The sequence below is a fragment of the Stigmatopora nigra genome, chromosome 20 (assembly GCF_051989575.1).
Source record: "Stigmatopora nigra isolate UIUO_SnigA chromosome 20, RoL_Snig_1.1, whole genome shotgun sequence".
NCBI lineage: Eukaryota > Metazoa > Chordata > Actinopteri > Syngnathiformes > Syngnathidae > Stigmatopora > Stigmatopora nigra.
Window position 1 is genome coordinate 2,945,869 of NC_135527.1, and position 15,479 is coordinate 2,961,347.

At 42.0% G+C, this 15,479-nt stretch overlaps 1 protein-coding gene and 5 non-coding genes across 6 annotated transcripts in view; 4 read left to right on the plus strand and 2 right to left on the minus strand.

The window, feature by feature from the left end:
- LOC144213351 (uncharacterized) overlaps positions 1 to 15,479 on the plus strand; it is a 231,123-nt gene that overhangs the window by 38,651 nt on the left and 176,993 nt on the right. The gene's annotated exons all lie outside the window — the stretch shown is intronic.
- On the plus strand, positions 2,387 to 2,459 carry trnaf-gaa (transfer RNA phenylalanine (anticodon GAA)). Its single transcript has one exon. It is a non-coding gene; the product is annotated as a tRNA-Phe (tRNA).
- trnam-cau (transfer RNA methionine (anticodon CAU)) lies at positions 3,688 to 3,759 on the minus strand. Its single transcript has one exon. It is a non-coding gene; the product is annotated as a tRNA-Met (tRNA).
- trnaf-gaa (transfer RNA phenylalanine (anticodon GAA)) lies at positions 7,551 to 7,623 on the plus strand. Its single transcript has one exon. It is a non-coding gene; the product is annotated as a tRNA-Phe (tRNA).
- On the minus strand, positions 10,597 to 10,668 carry trnae-uuc (transfer RNA glutamic acid (anticodon UUC)). Its single transcript has one exon. It is a non-coding gene; the product is annotated as a tRNA-Glu (tRNA).
- On the plus strand, positions 11,658 to 11,730 carry trnaf-gaa (transfer RNA phenylalanine (anticodon GAA)). The gene has a single exon. It is a non-coding gene; the product is annotated as a tRNA-Phe (tRNA).

A 15,479-nucleotide genomic window follows, 5' to 3' on the forward strand; every position in this document is an offset into this window, starting at 1 on the left:
ATCCCATCATCTTCGTCCTGGTAATATTGTCCAGGTGACTGAGCTGTTTGCTGGGGCTGCCATGGTCTAGTGCCTCGTCCTCCACCTCGCATAGGCCGTTGTTGCTGTGGTAGGCCATACTGCCGTTGTTGCTGTGGTGGGCCATACTGCTGTGCCAGTGGTTGCTGTGGGAATGGTTGCTGCTGTTGCTGCTGCTGGCTGGGGCAATCACGTGCCCAGTGACCAATACCGCCACACACAAAACAGTTGCCCTGTTGGCCTTGTCTCAAGTACCCTCTTCCCTGGCCACCAGAGAAACCTCGCCTACAACCACCGTATCCACCATAGAACTGACCATCATAACCCTGGAACGTCTGGGCAGATTGCCCCGTCTTTTTTTCTTTGGTGTAATTTAGATAGTTGGAGTTTTAAAAGGGCAGAGGTCAAATTTTGTGATTCGTTTTTTTCTTTGACCTTTTCTTCATCATACATCTTACAATGGTGAGTCAGGTGACATTTAAATCTAGGTTTGTCACCTGTCAACACGTCTGGGTCCTTCTTTAATTCCTTTTTCACAGGTTCCGGAAGACCCTCAACAACAGCTGTTCGAAACAAGGTTTCACTCTCAAATATACCAGATGGATGGCGGCCGGTGCTTTCTATCCAGTTTTTAACACGTTGTTCATTCTGCACCAGACCTCCAGCTCCATAGGTGTGTGGAAACACGGTTGGGGCCGAATCATGAGGTCTTGGGGAGGCATTTTTAATTACCTGGGTCAATGGAATTTCATGAGGATGTCTAGTAGTTCTTGCCTCTTCTTCTATCATTCGTAGCTGATGTTGAGTGCAGGAAGCTGACATGGCCTGTCTCAGGTCACCAAGCGCACAATTCTGTCCACTCATTAAGGCCAAGAATTTCTTGAGCCATGGACTTCCTCCCCTAGCCAGAGGAGGGAGTTGTTCAATCAATGACGCCACATCTCTAAGAACAAGAGGGTCATATGTATCGCCTTTTTTGTCAAATTGTGTTGTGTTTTGTTGTCATTCTTTGGAAAAAGAAAAAAAAACTTGAGACCATAAAAAATTGCTTGTCACAACACATCTAAATACAGGTGTCTAGTCAGAAGTTTCCCATACCGGGAGTCGAACCTAGGCCATCAGGGTGAAAACCAGGAATCCTGACCACTACACCATATGGGATAGTATATGCAGTGCAGATCCAGATCATTTAGAAGTATGAAGCTTGGACGATAGACTCGATAAATAACCACATCATTAGCAACAAACATCTACTTTGTAAGAACCGTGAAAGGCTTATGGCGACCAATAGGCATTTTTTTCCGGAAAGTACAGAGGTCCAATATTTCTGAATCCAGACATTTAATTCAAAGGGATTTGTTTGAAAGTTCTCAAACCATCCACGTAGTTTGAACTTTCCCATACCAGGAGTTGGACCCCAGCCACCTGGGTGAAGACCAGGATTCCTGACCGCTAGACCATATGGGATACATCATGCAAAACTGATCCAGATCAAGTAGAAGCATGCAGTTTGGATGATACACTAATCAAATTACATTGGGACCTAGGTACTTCGCGGTTCACCCATCGCGGCTTCAAAGCTTTCCGTTTTTTTTAATGAAAAAATAAATACAAATTTTTAAAACAGAAGGAATGCACGTATGCGCAAAGCATCACGGGCATAAATGCAAGCTGATTGGCCAGCTGAATACTCACTGAACTACTCGACTCCCCATTGGCCCATTCACTACAGTAGCCCAAGCTTCTCCCGATGCCCATTCTCAGTCCACGTTTATCTTGTGCTATACAGTACGCTTCTCGCCAAGTTAAGTGTAAAAGTTTTTGTAAAGCCCTTAGTGATGCCTCCCAAACGCTCTTTAAACAATTAATGAAAAAGTGAGTTTATTGGACAGGTTGAGACCAGGAAATAGCTACGCGAGCGTAGCCTGACAATCTGGTCAAACTGATCACTTTACACCTCCGCTGAACCCTGGAATTTCTGACACGTCTTTACTGTCTCTCTGATGATCTCAGCTTGGCCTCAGATGACGAGTACTCAACTGCCAACTTCCAGTTCTTAACAGCAACACCTCTCCTCACTGCTTTCTTCCTGGTTTGTAGTGTTTGGATTTTGCTGGCTCAGAATTTAGAGAGCGGGTCATCGACACTGGTCATCTGAACTGCAATCCCAATGGTGCCTACGAATATTGCACCCTGCATTTTCATATTGCTTGAAACACAGGGAGAAATAATCACAGTGATTAGTTGTTGTCCTCAATCCAACGTTTACTGTAATCCCCAACATGCAATCATTAATAACTTAATCACTTTAGCATGTCACACCATGAATCATTTTGCAATCCAAGTTGGTAGCTTACCTTATCAATCAGCCGAAATAGCTCAGTTGGGAGAGCGTTAGACTGAAGATCTAAATGTCCCTGGTTCAAGCCCGGGTTTCGGCAGCTCATTGGACTCGGCAAATGTGTCCTACACCGACTGTTTCCTTGTAAGCCATGAGTTGTTTTGCAGTCATGTTTGACTTTTGTCAACAACATGGTCTGAATTTGCTCAGATAAGAAGAAATGATGGAGAGCATTCCCCTAATCGACCGTGATCTTCGACAGTCCATTGGACTCTCTAAACTAGACTAATATCAGTAAATGCTCCAGTTTCAATATTGTACTAGTAAACCATGAGTACAAATCATACAAATCAGCCAAATTAGCTCAGATGGGTGAGTGATAGACTGAGGATGTAACGGTACCTGGTTCAACTCGAGCTTTTGGCAACACATTGGACTTTACAAATCAATTCTAATTCAGGAGGCAGTCAGTTTGAAATTGGCTTCCTTGTAGGCCATGAGTGGATTTGCAGTCAAGTTTGATTCTTGACACCTCCATGACCCAAATTGGCTCAGATAGAGAGTGTTGAAAATTTACGACAATATGCGAGTAATCACGAAGGTTGTTTGGATAGCGATCCCGCTGCATCGGCATCTTCTTAAGCGTCCTTCTAGGTCTGCATTCTGGGGTAAAGGTCCAGTAAACAGTCCTTGGAATGAGGACTCGGTGACTTGTTACGATCGTGAGTTCTCCTCAGACAAATTGAAGATTTCATACAAAAATGGTTAAATACTCATATAAAAGGATTACCGAATACTGTCCAACACTAAGGATGAGAACTTCTTTTCTCATATTTAGATGTACTTTTCGATTTTTTTTCACTTTTTTTACCTGTCTTGTTCAGTTTTTTTTTTAACTGATACTGCATTTTCTTTTTGTTGAGAACCTGCTCTCAAGTATGTTTATGAAACTAGGATGCAATTAAACACTTGTTGTTGTTAATATTTGAAATAGATGACACAAAGAAAAATGGACTAAATGTAATGAAATTTAGGCCTGCCCATGTTTCGCCGTATTACTTCTGCCTTCATCAGAATGTCAAGGCATTTGCGGGACGTGTTTCAGAAAAATGATTCGTTTTTTTTTTTTATCAAATTCCGATTTTGTGAAAATGATGCCAACAAGCCCGATTCCCGATCAATTTCGATTGGATTTTTGATCAGAAGAATATGAAGTGAGAAAATGTAACTTTTACAGAATTGATGATTTTCAAGAATCTTTTTTTCATAATAATGGTAACACTTGGCAGTCGGGTAGGTTGCTTCCATGAAATATGGACTCATGCCTGTAGCAGAGAATGGTTTCGATCCATTGACCTCTGGGTTATGGGCCCAGCACGCTTCCGCTGCGCCACTCTGCTTCTTCTCTCATGTCATGTGACAAGCTGACTCACAAATCTGATCAATCAGACTAATCCAAGCAGACATACAGAGGCACGTGACGATTCCCAACTGCTGCCGGAGCTCCTGAGGACCACCAGCACAAGCACCTCAGTCTCGACTCTGGACTGTCACACCCACGGCGAGTTCTGCAATTTAGTCATCCATTTTTCACTTCCATTTGAATGAAAAACACAAATACAAGACGTTCGGCGGCGCAAGTAACAAAATCAAGATACCATGTCAAATTTATACTGGCACTTTAGCTAATAGCTCATGTTACTTTACAAATCGAGCAGGAAGAATTTTTTCGTTTTACCAGTATGAGATCTTGTGTTTTTTAAAGGTGTTCTTGTGATTGGATTTTTGATCACAGACTGGGCAGGAAAAAAAATATTTTTCCTGTGTGTGGATTAGTTCTGTGATGCTTTACATTGACCTGCCAAGTGAACGTTTAACTATAAACTGATAAAGAAAATATGTTTAACCTGCCTGGGTCCTTTCGTGTGATTTTAAGGTGTTTTGGCAACTGAATTTTTGACTAAAGACTGAGCATGATACAGGTTTTTCACCTGTTTGGGTTCTTGTGGATTTTCGATATTATAAAAACTGTTAATCTTACCACATATCATAAAGGTGTCACAAGCGTACTACCAGTGTGCATTTTCTCAAATTAAAACTTTCTATTTGTTTTTGATTTGTTTTTTTTCTTTGACCTTTTCTTCATCATACATCTTCCAATGGTGAGTCAGGTGACGTTTAAATCTAGGTTCGTCACCAGTCGTCAAATCTGGGTCCTTCTTCAATTCCTTTTTCACAGGTTCCGCAAGACCCCCGAAAACAGCTGTTCTGAACTAGGTTTCACTCTCAAATATGCCAGATGGATGGCGGCCGGTGCTTTCTATCCAGTTTTTAACACATTGTCCATAGTGCACCGGACCTCCAGCTTAATCGGTGTGTATGGAAACAATCATGAGGTCTTGGGAAGGCATTTTAATTGCCTTAAGTAAGGCGTCCGATACCTGGGTCAATGGAATTTCATGAGGATTTCTAGTAGTTCCTGCCTCTTCTTCTATCATTCATAGCTGATGTTGAGTGCAGGAAGCTGACATAGCCTGTCTCAAGTCACCAAGCGCATAATTCTGTCCACCCATTAAGGCCAAGAATTTCTTGAGCCATGGACTTCCTCCCCTAGCCAGAGGAGGGAGTTGTTCAGTCAATGACGCTACATCTCTAAGAACAAGAGAGTCATATGTATCGCTTTTTGTCAAATTGTGTTGTGTTTTGTTGTCATTCATTTGAAAAAGTAAAAAAAACTTGAGACCATAAAAAATTGCAGGCCCCCTGGGTGAATACCAGGAATCCTGACCACTAGACCATATGGGATATCTCATGAGAAGCAGATCCAGATCATTTAGGAGCAAGAAGCATGGATGATAGACTCAATAAATAACCACATCATTAGCAACAAACATCTACTTTGTAAGAACAGTGAAAGGCTTATGGCGACTAATTGGCATTTTTTTCCGGAATGTGCAGAGGTCCAATATTCCTGAATCCAGACATTTAATTCAAAGGGATTTGTTTCTGGAAATTATAGAAGTTCAAAAGTTTGAACTTTCCCATCCCAGGAGTTGAACCCGGGCCACCTGGGTGAAAACCAGGAATCCTGACCGCTAGACCAGGGGTGGCCAACCAGTCAGAGACCAAGAGCCACATTTTTTACCGTGTTACCGCAAAGAGCCACATTTTTTACTGTGTTACCGCAAAGAGCCACATCACACAGATTTATTGTAAATGTCACACACCAGCATAGTAATGACATAAATTGACTCCTACAGTACTAACAGCACAGGCCAGTCATTATCAACAATGAACATTGTGTGTGCACTGTCTCACACAGACAAACTCTCAGTTCAACCAAGTCCACAAACAAAAATATAATAATTTACAATAGCGTTTTTCTTTTTCTATGCATGTTACTTAGTGGGACTTCTGTCATAAAATCAGCGCCTATTTTTGCGCAACATTCGCTCCTTGTGAGCTGTCATTTATTATGAATGGCTTTTCGCTAGTTAAAAGCCATTCATAATAAATGACAGCTCACAAGGAGCGAATGTTGCGCAAAAATAGGCGCTGATTTTATGACAGAAGTCCCACTAAGTAACATGCATAGAAAAAGAAAAACGCTATTGTAAATTATTATATTTTTGTTTGTGGACTTGGTTGAACTGAGAGTTTGTCTGTGTGAGACAGTGCACACACAATGTTCATGCGAGGCAGACCAAGGCGAGAGTGCTCAGCCGGGAGCAGCCAATAGGAGAGCGAGGTGTACACCCACGTGGTGGGCGAACTAGCGCGCCCACCACGTGGGTGTACACCTCGCTCTCCTATTGGCTGCTCCCGGCTGAGCACTCTCGCCTTGGTCTGCCTCGCAGGGGGTGTGGCTTTTTCAGCCGACGCTCGATCTTTGGGATACTTTTTGTGTGCGCGACGCCGTTCATTGTCGCTTCTGGTTCACGGGAGCTCTCCCACTCTGTTAAAAACGTTTACTCAAATGACCTTGCTCCTACTGGGAAACTTTGAGGTATTTTCATCCCAAGCACATGCGCATTGGACGAAAATACCGTATTGAACTCAAGCGAAGCGCACACGCAAAACAAAATAAAACACAAATACAAACTTTGATATGGACGTAAGAGCCGCATGAAACCGGGCAAAGAGCCGCATGCGGCTCGCGAGCCGCGGGTTGGCCACCCCTGCGCTAGACCATATGGGATACGTAATGCAAAGCTGATCCAGATCGAGTAGAAGCATGTAGTTTGGATGATAGACTAATCAAATTACATTGGGACCTCGGTACTTCGCGGTTCATCCATCGCGGCTTCAGAGCTTCCCGTTTTTTTAATGAAAAAATAAATAAATAATGAAAAATATTAAATCAAAATTAGATATTACATTATTTTACAAAATTTGAGAATAAATATTCAATTAGAATTAGTAATTCCATCATTTTACAAATTTTTAAAACAGAAGGAATGCACGTATGCGCAAAGCACCACGGGCATAAATGCAAGCTGATTGGCCAGCTGAATACTCACTGAACTAATCGATTCCCCATTGGCCCATTCATTACAGTAGCCCAAGCTTCTCCCGATGCCCATTCTCAGTCCACGCTTATCTTGTGCTATACAGTACGCTTCTCGCCAAGTTAAGTGTAAAAGTTTTGTAAAGCCCTTAGTGATGCCTCCCAAACGCTCTTTAAACAATTAACGAAAAAGTGAGTTTATTGGACAGGTTGAGACCAGGAAATAGCTACGCGAGCGTAGCCTGACAATCTGGTCAAACTGACCACCTTAACACCTCCGCTGAACACGGAAATTTCTGACACGTCTTTACTGTCTCTCTGATGATCTCAGCTTGGCCTCAGAAGACGAGTACTCAACTGCCAACTTCCATTTCTTAACAGCACCTCTTCTCGCTGCCTTCTTCCTGGTTTGTAATGTTTGGATTTAAGAGGCTCAGAATTTAGTGAGCAGGTCATCGACACTGGTCATCTGAACTGCAATCCCAGCGGTGCCTACGAATATTGCACCCTGCATTTTCATACTGCTTGAAACACAGGGAGAAATAATCACAGTAATTAGTTGTTGTCCTCAATCCAACTTTTACTGTAATCCCCAACATGCAATCATTAATAACTTAATCACTTTAGCTTGTCACACCATGAGTCATTTGGCAATCCAAGTTGGTTTGCATTCCTCATCAATCAGCCGAAATAGCTCAGTTGGGAGAGTGTTAGACTGAAGATCTAAAGGTCCCTGGTTCAAGCCCGGGTTTCGGCAGCACGTTGGACTAGGTTAATGTGTCCTGAATCAACTGTTTCCGTGAAAGTCATGAGTAGTTTTGCAGTCAAGTTTTACTCTTGTCACCAACATGGTCTGAATTCGCTTAGATAAGAAATGATGGAGAGTATTCCCCTGATCGACCTTGGTCTTTGTCAGTCCATTGGACTCTCTAAACTAGACCAATATCAGTCAATGCTCCAGTCAATATTGTACTAGTAAGCCATGAATAAATTTGCAGTCCAAGTTGGTTATTAATCATAATAGTCAGCCAAAGTAGCTCAGATGGGAGAGTGTTAGACTGAGGATGTAACGGTACCTGGTTCAACTCGAGCTTTTGGCAACACATTGGACTTTACAAATCAATTCTAATTCAGGAGGCAGTCAGTTTGAAATTGGCTTCCTTGTAGGCCATGAGTGGATTTGCAGTCAAGTTTGATTCTTGACACCTCCATGACCCAAATTGGCTCAGATAGAGTGTTGAAAATTTACGACAATATGCGAGTAATCACGAAGGTTGTTTGGATAGCGATCCCGCTGCATCGGCATCTTCTTAAGCGTCCTTCTAGGTCTGCATTCTGGGGTAAAGGTCCAGTAAACAGTCCTTGGAATGAGGACTCGGTGACTTGTTACGATCGTGAGTTCTCCTCAGACAAATTGAAGATTTCATACAAAAATGGTTAAATACTCATATAATAGGATTACCGAATACTGTCCAACACTAAGGATGAGAACTTCTTTTCTCATATTTAGATGTACTTTTCGATTTTTTTTCACTTTTTTTACCTGTCTTGTTCAGTTTTTTTTTTTAACTGATACTGCATTTTCTTTTTGTTGAGAACCTGCTCTCAAGTATGTTTATGAAACTAGGATGCAATTAAACACTTGTTGTTGTTAATATTTGAAATAGATGACACAAAGAAAAATGGACTAAATGTAATGAAATTTAGGCCTGCCCATGTTTCGCCGTATTACTTCTGCCTTCATCAGAATGTCAAGGCATTTGCGGGACGTGTTTCAGAAAAATGATTCGTTTTTTTTTTTATCAAATTCCGATTTTGTGAAAATGATGCCAACAAGCCCGATTCCCGATCAATTTTGATTGGATTTTTGATCAGAAGAATATGAAGTGAGAAAATGTAACTTTTACAGAATTGATGATTTTCAAGAATCTTTTTTTCATAATAATGGTAACACTTGGCAGTCGGGTAGGTTGCTTCCATGAAATATGGACTCATGCCTGTAGCAGAGAATGGTTTCTATCCATTGACCTCTGGGTTATGGGCCCAGCACGCTTCCGCTGCGCCACTCTGCTTCTTCTCTCATGTCATGTGACAAGCTGACTCACAAATCTGATCAATCAGACTAATCCAAGCAGACATGCAGAGGCACGTGACGATTCCCAACTGCTGCCGGAGCTCCTGAGGACCACCAGCACAAGCACCTCAGTCTCGACTCTGGACTGTCACACCCACGGCGAGTTCTGCAATTTAGTCATCCATTTTTCACTTCCATTTGAATGAAAAACACAAATACAAGACGTTCGGCGGCGCAAGTAACAAAATCAAGATACCATGTCAAATTTATACTGGCACTTTAGCTAATAGCTCATGTTACTTTACAAATCGAGCAGGAAGAATTTTTTCGTTTTACCAGTATGAGATCTTGTGTTTTTTAAAGGTGTTCTTGTGATTGGATTTTTGATCACAGACTGGGCAGGAAAAAAAATATTTTTCCTGTGTGTGGATTAGTTCTGTGATGCTTTACATTGACCTGCCAAGTGAACGTTTAACTATAAACTGATAAAGAAAATATGTTTAACCTGCCTGGGTCCTTTCGTGTGATTTTAAGGTGTTTTGGCAACTGAATTTTTGACTAAAGACTGAGCATGATACAGGTTTTTCACCTGTTTGGGTTCTTGTGGATTTTCGATATTATAAAAACTGTTAATCTTACCACATATCATAAAGGTGTCACAAGCGTACTACCAGTGTGCATTTTCTCAAATTAAAACTTTCTATTTGTTTTTGATTTGTTTTTTTTCTTTGACCTTTTCTTCATCATACATCTTCCATTGGTGAGTCAGGTGACGTTTAAATCTAGGTTCGTCACCAGTCGTCAAATCTGGGTCCTTCTTCAATTCCTTGTTCACAGGTTCCGCAAGACCCCAGAAAACAGCTGTTCTGAACTAGGTTTCACTCTCAAATATGCCAGATGGATGGCGGCCGGTGCTTTCTATCCAGTTTTTAACACATTGTCCATAGTGCACCGGACCTCCAGCTTAATCGGTGTGTATGGAAACAATCATGAGGTCTTGGGAAGGCATTTTAATTGCCTTAAGTAAGGCGTCCGATACCTGGGTCAATGGAATTTCATGAGGATTTCTAGTAGTTCCTGCCTCTTCTTCTATCATTCATAGCTGATGTTGAGTGCAGGAAGCTGACATAGCCTGTCTCAAGTCACCAAGCGCATAATTCTGTCCACCCATTAAGGCCAAGAATTTCTTGAGCCATGGACTTCCTCCCCTAGCCAGAGGAGGGAGTTGTTCAGTCAATGACGCTACATCTCTAAGAACAAGAGAGTCATATGTATCGCTTTTTGTCAAATTGTGTTGTGTTTTGTTGTCATTCATTTGAAAAAGTAAAAAAAACTTGAGACCATAAAAAATTGCAGGCCCCCTGGGTGAATACCAGGAATCCTGACCACTAGACCATATGGGATATCTCATGGGAAGCAGATCCAGATCATTTAGGAGCAAGAAGCATGGATGATAGACTCAATAAATAACCACATCATTAGCAACAAACATCTACTTTGTAAGAACCGTGAAAGGCTTATGGTGACCAATTGGCATTTTTTTCCGGAAAGTACAGAGGTCCAATATTTCTGAATCCAGACATTTAATTCAAAGGGATTTGTTTCTGGAAATTATAGAAGTTCAAAAGTTCTCAAACCATCCATGTAGTTTGAACTTTCCCATGCCGAGAGTTGAACCCGGGCCACCTGGGTGAAAACCAGGAATCCTGACCGCTAGACCATATGGGATACGTCATGCAAAGCTGATCCAGATCAACTAGAAGCATGTAGTTTGGATGATAGACTAATCAAATTACATTGGGACCTCGGTACTTCGCGGTTCATCCATCGCGGCTTCAGAGCTTCCCGTTTTTTTAATGAAAAAATAAATAAATAATGAAAAATATTAAATCAAAATTAGAAATTACATTATTTTACAAAGTTTGAGACTAAATATTCAATTAGAATTAGTAATTCCATCATTTTACAAATTTTGAAAACAGAAGGAATGCACGTATGCGCAAAGCATCACGGGCATAAATGCAAGCTGATTGGCCAGCTGAATACTCACTGAACTACTCGACTCCCCATTGGCCCATTCACTACAGTAGCCCAAGCTTCTCCTGATGCCCATTCTCAGTCCACGCTTATTTTGTGCTATACAGTACGCTTCTCACCAAGTTAAGCGTAAAAGTTTTGTAAAGCCCTTAGTGATGCCTCCCAAACGCTCTTTAAACAATTAACGAAAAAGTGAGTTCATTGTACAGGTTGACCAGGAAATAGCTACGCGAGCGTAGCCTGACAATCTGGTCAAACTGACCACTTTACACCTCCGCTGAACACGGAAATTTCTGACACGTCTTTACTGTCTCTCTGATGATCTCAGCTTGGCCTCAGAAGACGAGTACTCAACTGCCAACTTCCATTTCTTAACAGCACCTCTCCTCGCTGTCTTCTTCCTGGTTTGTAATGTTTGGATTTAGCTGGCTCAGTATTTAGTGAGCAGGTCATCGACACTGGTCATCTGAACTGCAATCCCAGCGGTGCCTACGAATATTGCACCCTGCATTTTCATATTGCTTGAAACACAGGGAGAAATAATCACAGTGATTAGTTGTTGTCCTCAATCCAACTTTTACTGTAATCCCCAACATGCAATCATTATTAACTTAATCACTTTAGCATGTCGCACCATGAGTCATTTTGCGATCCAAGTTGGTTGCATTCTTCATCAATCAGCCGAAATAGCTCAGTTGGGAGAGCGTTAGACTGAAGATCTAAAGGTCCCTGGTTCAAGCCCGGGTTTCGGCAGCTCGCTGGAGTAGGAGAATGTCTCCTAAATCCACTGTTTCCTTGTGAGTCATGAGTAGTTTTGCAGTCAAGTTTGACTCTTGTCAACAACATGGTCTGAATTTGCTCAGATAAGAAGAAATGATGGAGAGCATTCCCCTAATCGACTGTGGTCTTCGACAGTCCATTGGACTCTCTAAACCAGACCAATATCAGTAAATGCTCCAGTTCCAATATTGTACGAGTAAGCCATGAGTAAATTTGCAGTCCAAGTTGGTTGTTAATCATACTAATCAGCCAAAGTAACTTCAGACGGGTAAGTGAAGGACTGAGGATGTAACAATACCTGGTTTAACTCCGGCTTTTGGCAACACATTGGACTTTACAAACCAAGCCTAATTCAGTAGGCAGTCAGTTTGAAATTGGCTTCCTTGTAAGCCATGAGTGGTTTTGCAGTCAAGTTTGATTCTTGTCACCTCCATGACCAAAATTGGCTCAGATAGAGAATGTTGAAAATTTACGACAATATGCGAGTAATCACAAAGGTTGAGCGGATAGCGATCCTGCTGCATCAGCATCTTCTTAAGTGCTCTAGGTCTGCATTCTAAGGTAAAGGTCAGGAAACTAGTCCTTGGAATGAGGACTTGGTGACTGGTTACGACCACGAGTTCTCTTTGGAAAATTTGAAGAATGATTTAATACAACAATGATTAAATACACACATATATAATAGTATTACAGAATAAACCCAACAATAAGAATTTCTTTTCTCGTATTTAGATGTAATTTTCGATTGTTTTCACTTTTTTACCTGTCTTTTTCATTTGTTTTTTTTAACTGAGACTGCATTTTCTTTTTGGTGAGAACATGCTCTCAAATATGTGTTTGAAACTAGAAGGCAATGAAACACTTGTTGTTAGTATTTAAATAGATGACAAAAAGAAAAATGGAATGAAATAAAAAGGAATTTTCCTATTTGACTATTTTCTGTTCCTTTTTCACAATGATTTTTAGGCCTGACCATGTTTTACTGTATTACTTCTGCCTTCATCAAAATGTCAAAGCATTTGCGGGACGTGTTACAGAAAAATGATTAGTTTTTTGTCAGATTCCGATCTTGTGAAAATGATGCGATCAGTTTTGATTCCCGATCAATTTCTATCGGAATTTTGATCAGAAGAATATGAAGTGAGAAAAGGTAACTTTTGCAGAATCAATAATTTTCAAGAACATTATTTCACACCAATGGTAACACTTGGAAGTGGGGTAGTTTGCTTCTACATAACAAGAACTGATGTTAATAGCAGAGAATGGTTTCGATCCATTGACCTCTGGGTTATGGGCCCAGCACGCTCCCGCTGCGCCACACTGCTTCTTCCATCTTCAGCTATCAAATCAAAGCACATATACTTATGAATCATGGGTATTCTCACCTGCTGACGGAGCTCCTGTGGACCACCAGCGCAAGAACCTCGGTCTCGGCCGGGGACTGTCATGAGTTAGTCCTGCTATTCAGAGAGTCATCCATTATGCATTTAAAAATTTCCATTCCAATGAAAAACTCGGTACGAGACATTCGGCGCCAGGATTTACAAAACAATATACCATGTTGTATTTAAGTTTATAATACCCCACCGACGAGTCGTTACCTTATCTTGGTGGTGGGGTTTGTGTGTCCCGGTGGTGGGGTTAATCAGCCCCAGTGATGCTTGGAGCAATGTTGTCCGGGGCCTTGTAGCCCTGGTAGGCTTACCCATGGCCAACTGGTCTGATGTGAGGGAATAGACGAAGAATGGCTCAAAGGACCTCTTATGATGGGCAACATTATTGGATGAAATCTTCCCTCACCCGGACGCGGTTAGGAAAAGAGCCTAAGCGTAAGGTTGAGAAATCCCGGCTCGACATAGTTTGGCTCTGGAGTTGCCTGCGGGACGAAAGGGTTGCGTCCCTCCATCTTAGCATCTTAGCTACCTGATTGTTGTTTGTGTGCATGCACAAAACAGCAGTTCAGAATACCCCTTTTGGAGTCCTTGGAGGGTGTGCTGGAGAGTGCTCCTTAGGGGGACTCCCTTGTTCTGCTGGGGGACTTCAATGTTGATGTGAGAACTGGAGGGGGTGATTCGGAAGAACGTCCCCCCCCTTGATCGAAACCCGAGTGGTGTTCTATTGTTGGATTTCTGCGCTCGTATTGGATTGACAATAATGAACACCATGTTCAAGCATAAGGGTGTCCATATGTGCATTTGGCACCAGGACACCCGCATGTCTTGAATACTCGGGTAAAGAGAGGGATGGAGGTCTCAACCAATCACAACTTGGTGGTGGGTTTGCTCAGATGCCAGTGCAACCCGGGAGACTTAAACGTTTCGTTCCCCTATTAGAAGGACATTCAATTCCCACTCGCCGCTCCCCACTCGACCTCATCCGTTCAAGCTCTCCGCTCGCCCGTCCATCCCCGCATCTCCATGCTGATTGGCCCGACAGTCGCACCCGAGCCAATGCCAACACATTGCTCTTTATCTCATTTAGGCAGAGCATGGTGCTGTAAATGCCAAAGTCGTGGGTTCGACCGCTCAACAGGCACGGCCTCTCTAGAACACAGGTGTCAAAGAGGCAGCCTGGGGAACAAATCTGGCCTTCTGCATCATTTTGTACCGTTTGACACCCTTGCCCTAGAGTAAGTTAAGATTGCCTAAAATGATTCATTTTGCCGCAAAGTAAGAGTTTAGCGAGCTGACATTTGCAATTACGGTCATTACACAAAAATCATGGCCATTTTGCACATGGCTGATTAGCTCAGTTGGTCAGAGTGAGGTGCTAATCATGCCAAGGTTGTGGGTTTAACCTCCATATGGGCCATGACAACTCCAAAGTGCATAAGCTGATGACAACAATTTTTTTTTCAAAATTGAATGTAATTTTTTACAAATGGAATTATCTAAAACCATAAAGAGGTAATTAAATCTTAAATGGCCATCCATAATGATTTATCACATTTCCCTTCCCAATACTTGTATGAGACCAACGAAAACGGCAACCAAGTGGTCCTCGGAAAAGGTACGTACGGGGTGGTGTATGCCGGCAGGGACGTTAGTAACCAAGTGCACATCGCCATCTAGAGGATTCCAGAAAAGGACAGCACGTGAGTGGATTGTTTGTCCCTCCACTTGACAGCCACTAACAAACACTCCGTGGACAGTTATTCCCAGCCGCTCCACAAGGAAATCTGCCTGCACAAGCGACTGTGTATCAGGGCACCCTCAGCGAGGACTTTCTCATCAAGATTTTCATGTAAGAAGTCCCAGGGGGTTTGTAAAAAAAGCAGCGTTGATGGATAAATCCCAACAGAGTGTCCCGAGAGACTGGAGCCTAAATCCAGGGCCTTGGAATGCTGGGCCATGCCACCATAAATGGGGGTGATAGAAGGTTTCAACATACCTACAGCAATCTATCCCAGATGTCTGGGGGTGCAGTGAGACAACCGGCTGACTTGCAGGCACGCACGCCCCAATTCCCACTAATGCTAATCCTCAAGAAGATTTTTATTGTTTAAAAACAGTAACATCAGTATTAAGTTAATACATTTTTTAACCTATGAAAATATACGCAACAATATTAAATTTGACTGTGATAGGCAATTCCACATTGGAAATGTTTCTTTTTTTCCAAATCTAAAAAAAGCATTTTAGTAACACACTATTTAGAAGCATAACCCAAAAAAAATTTGGCGTCAGAGATTTAGCAGCAGAAATCTTAAATCATATAACAGA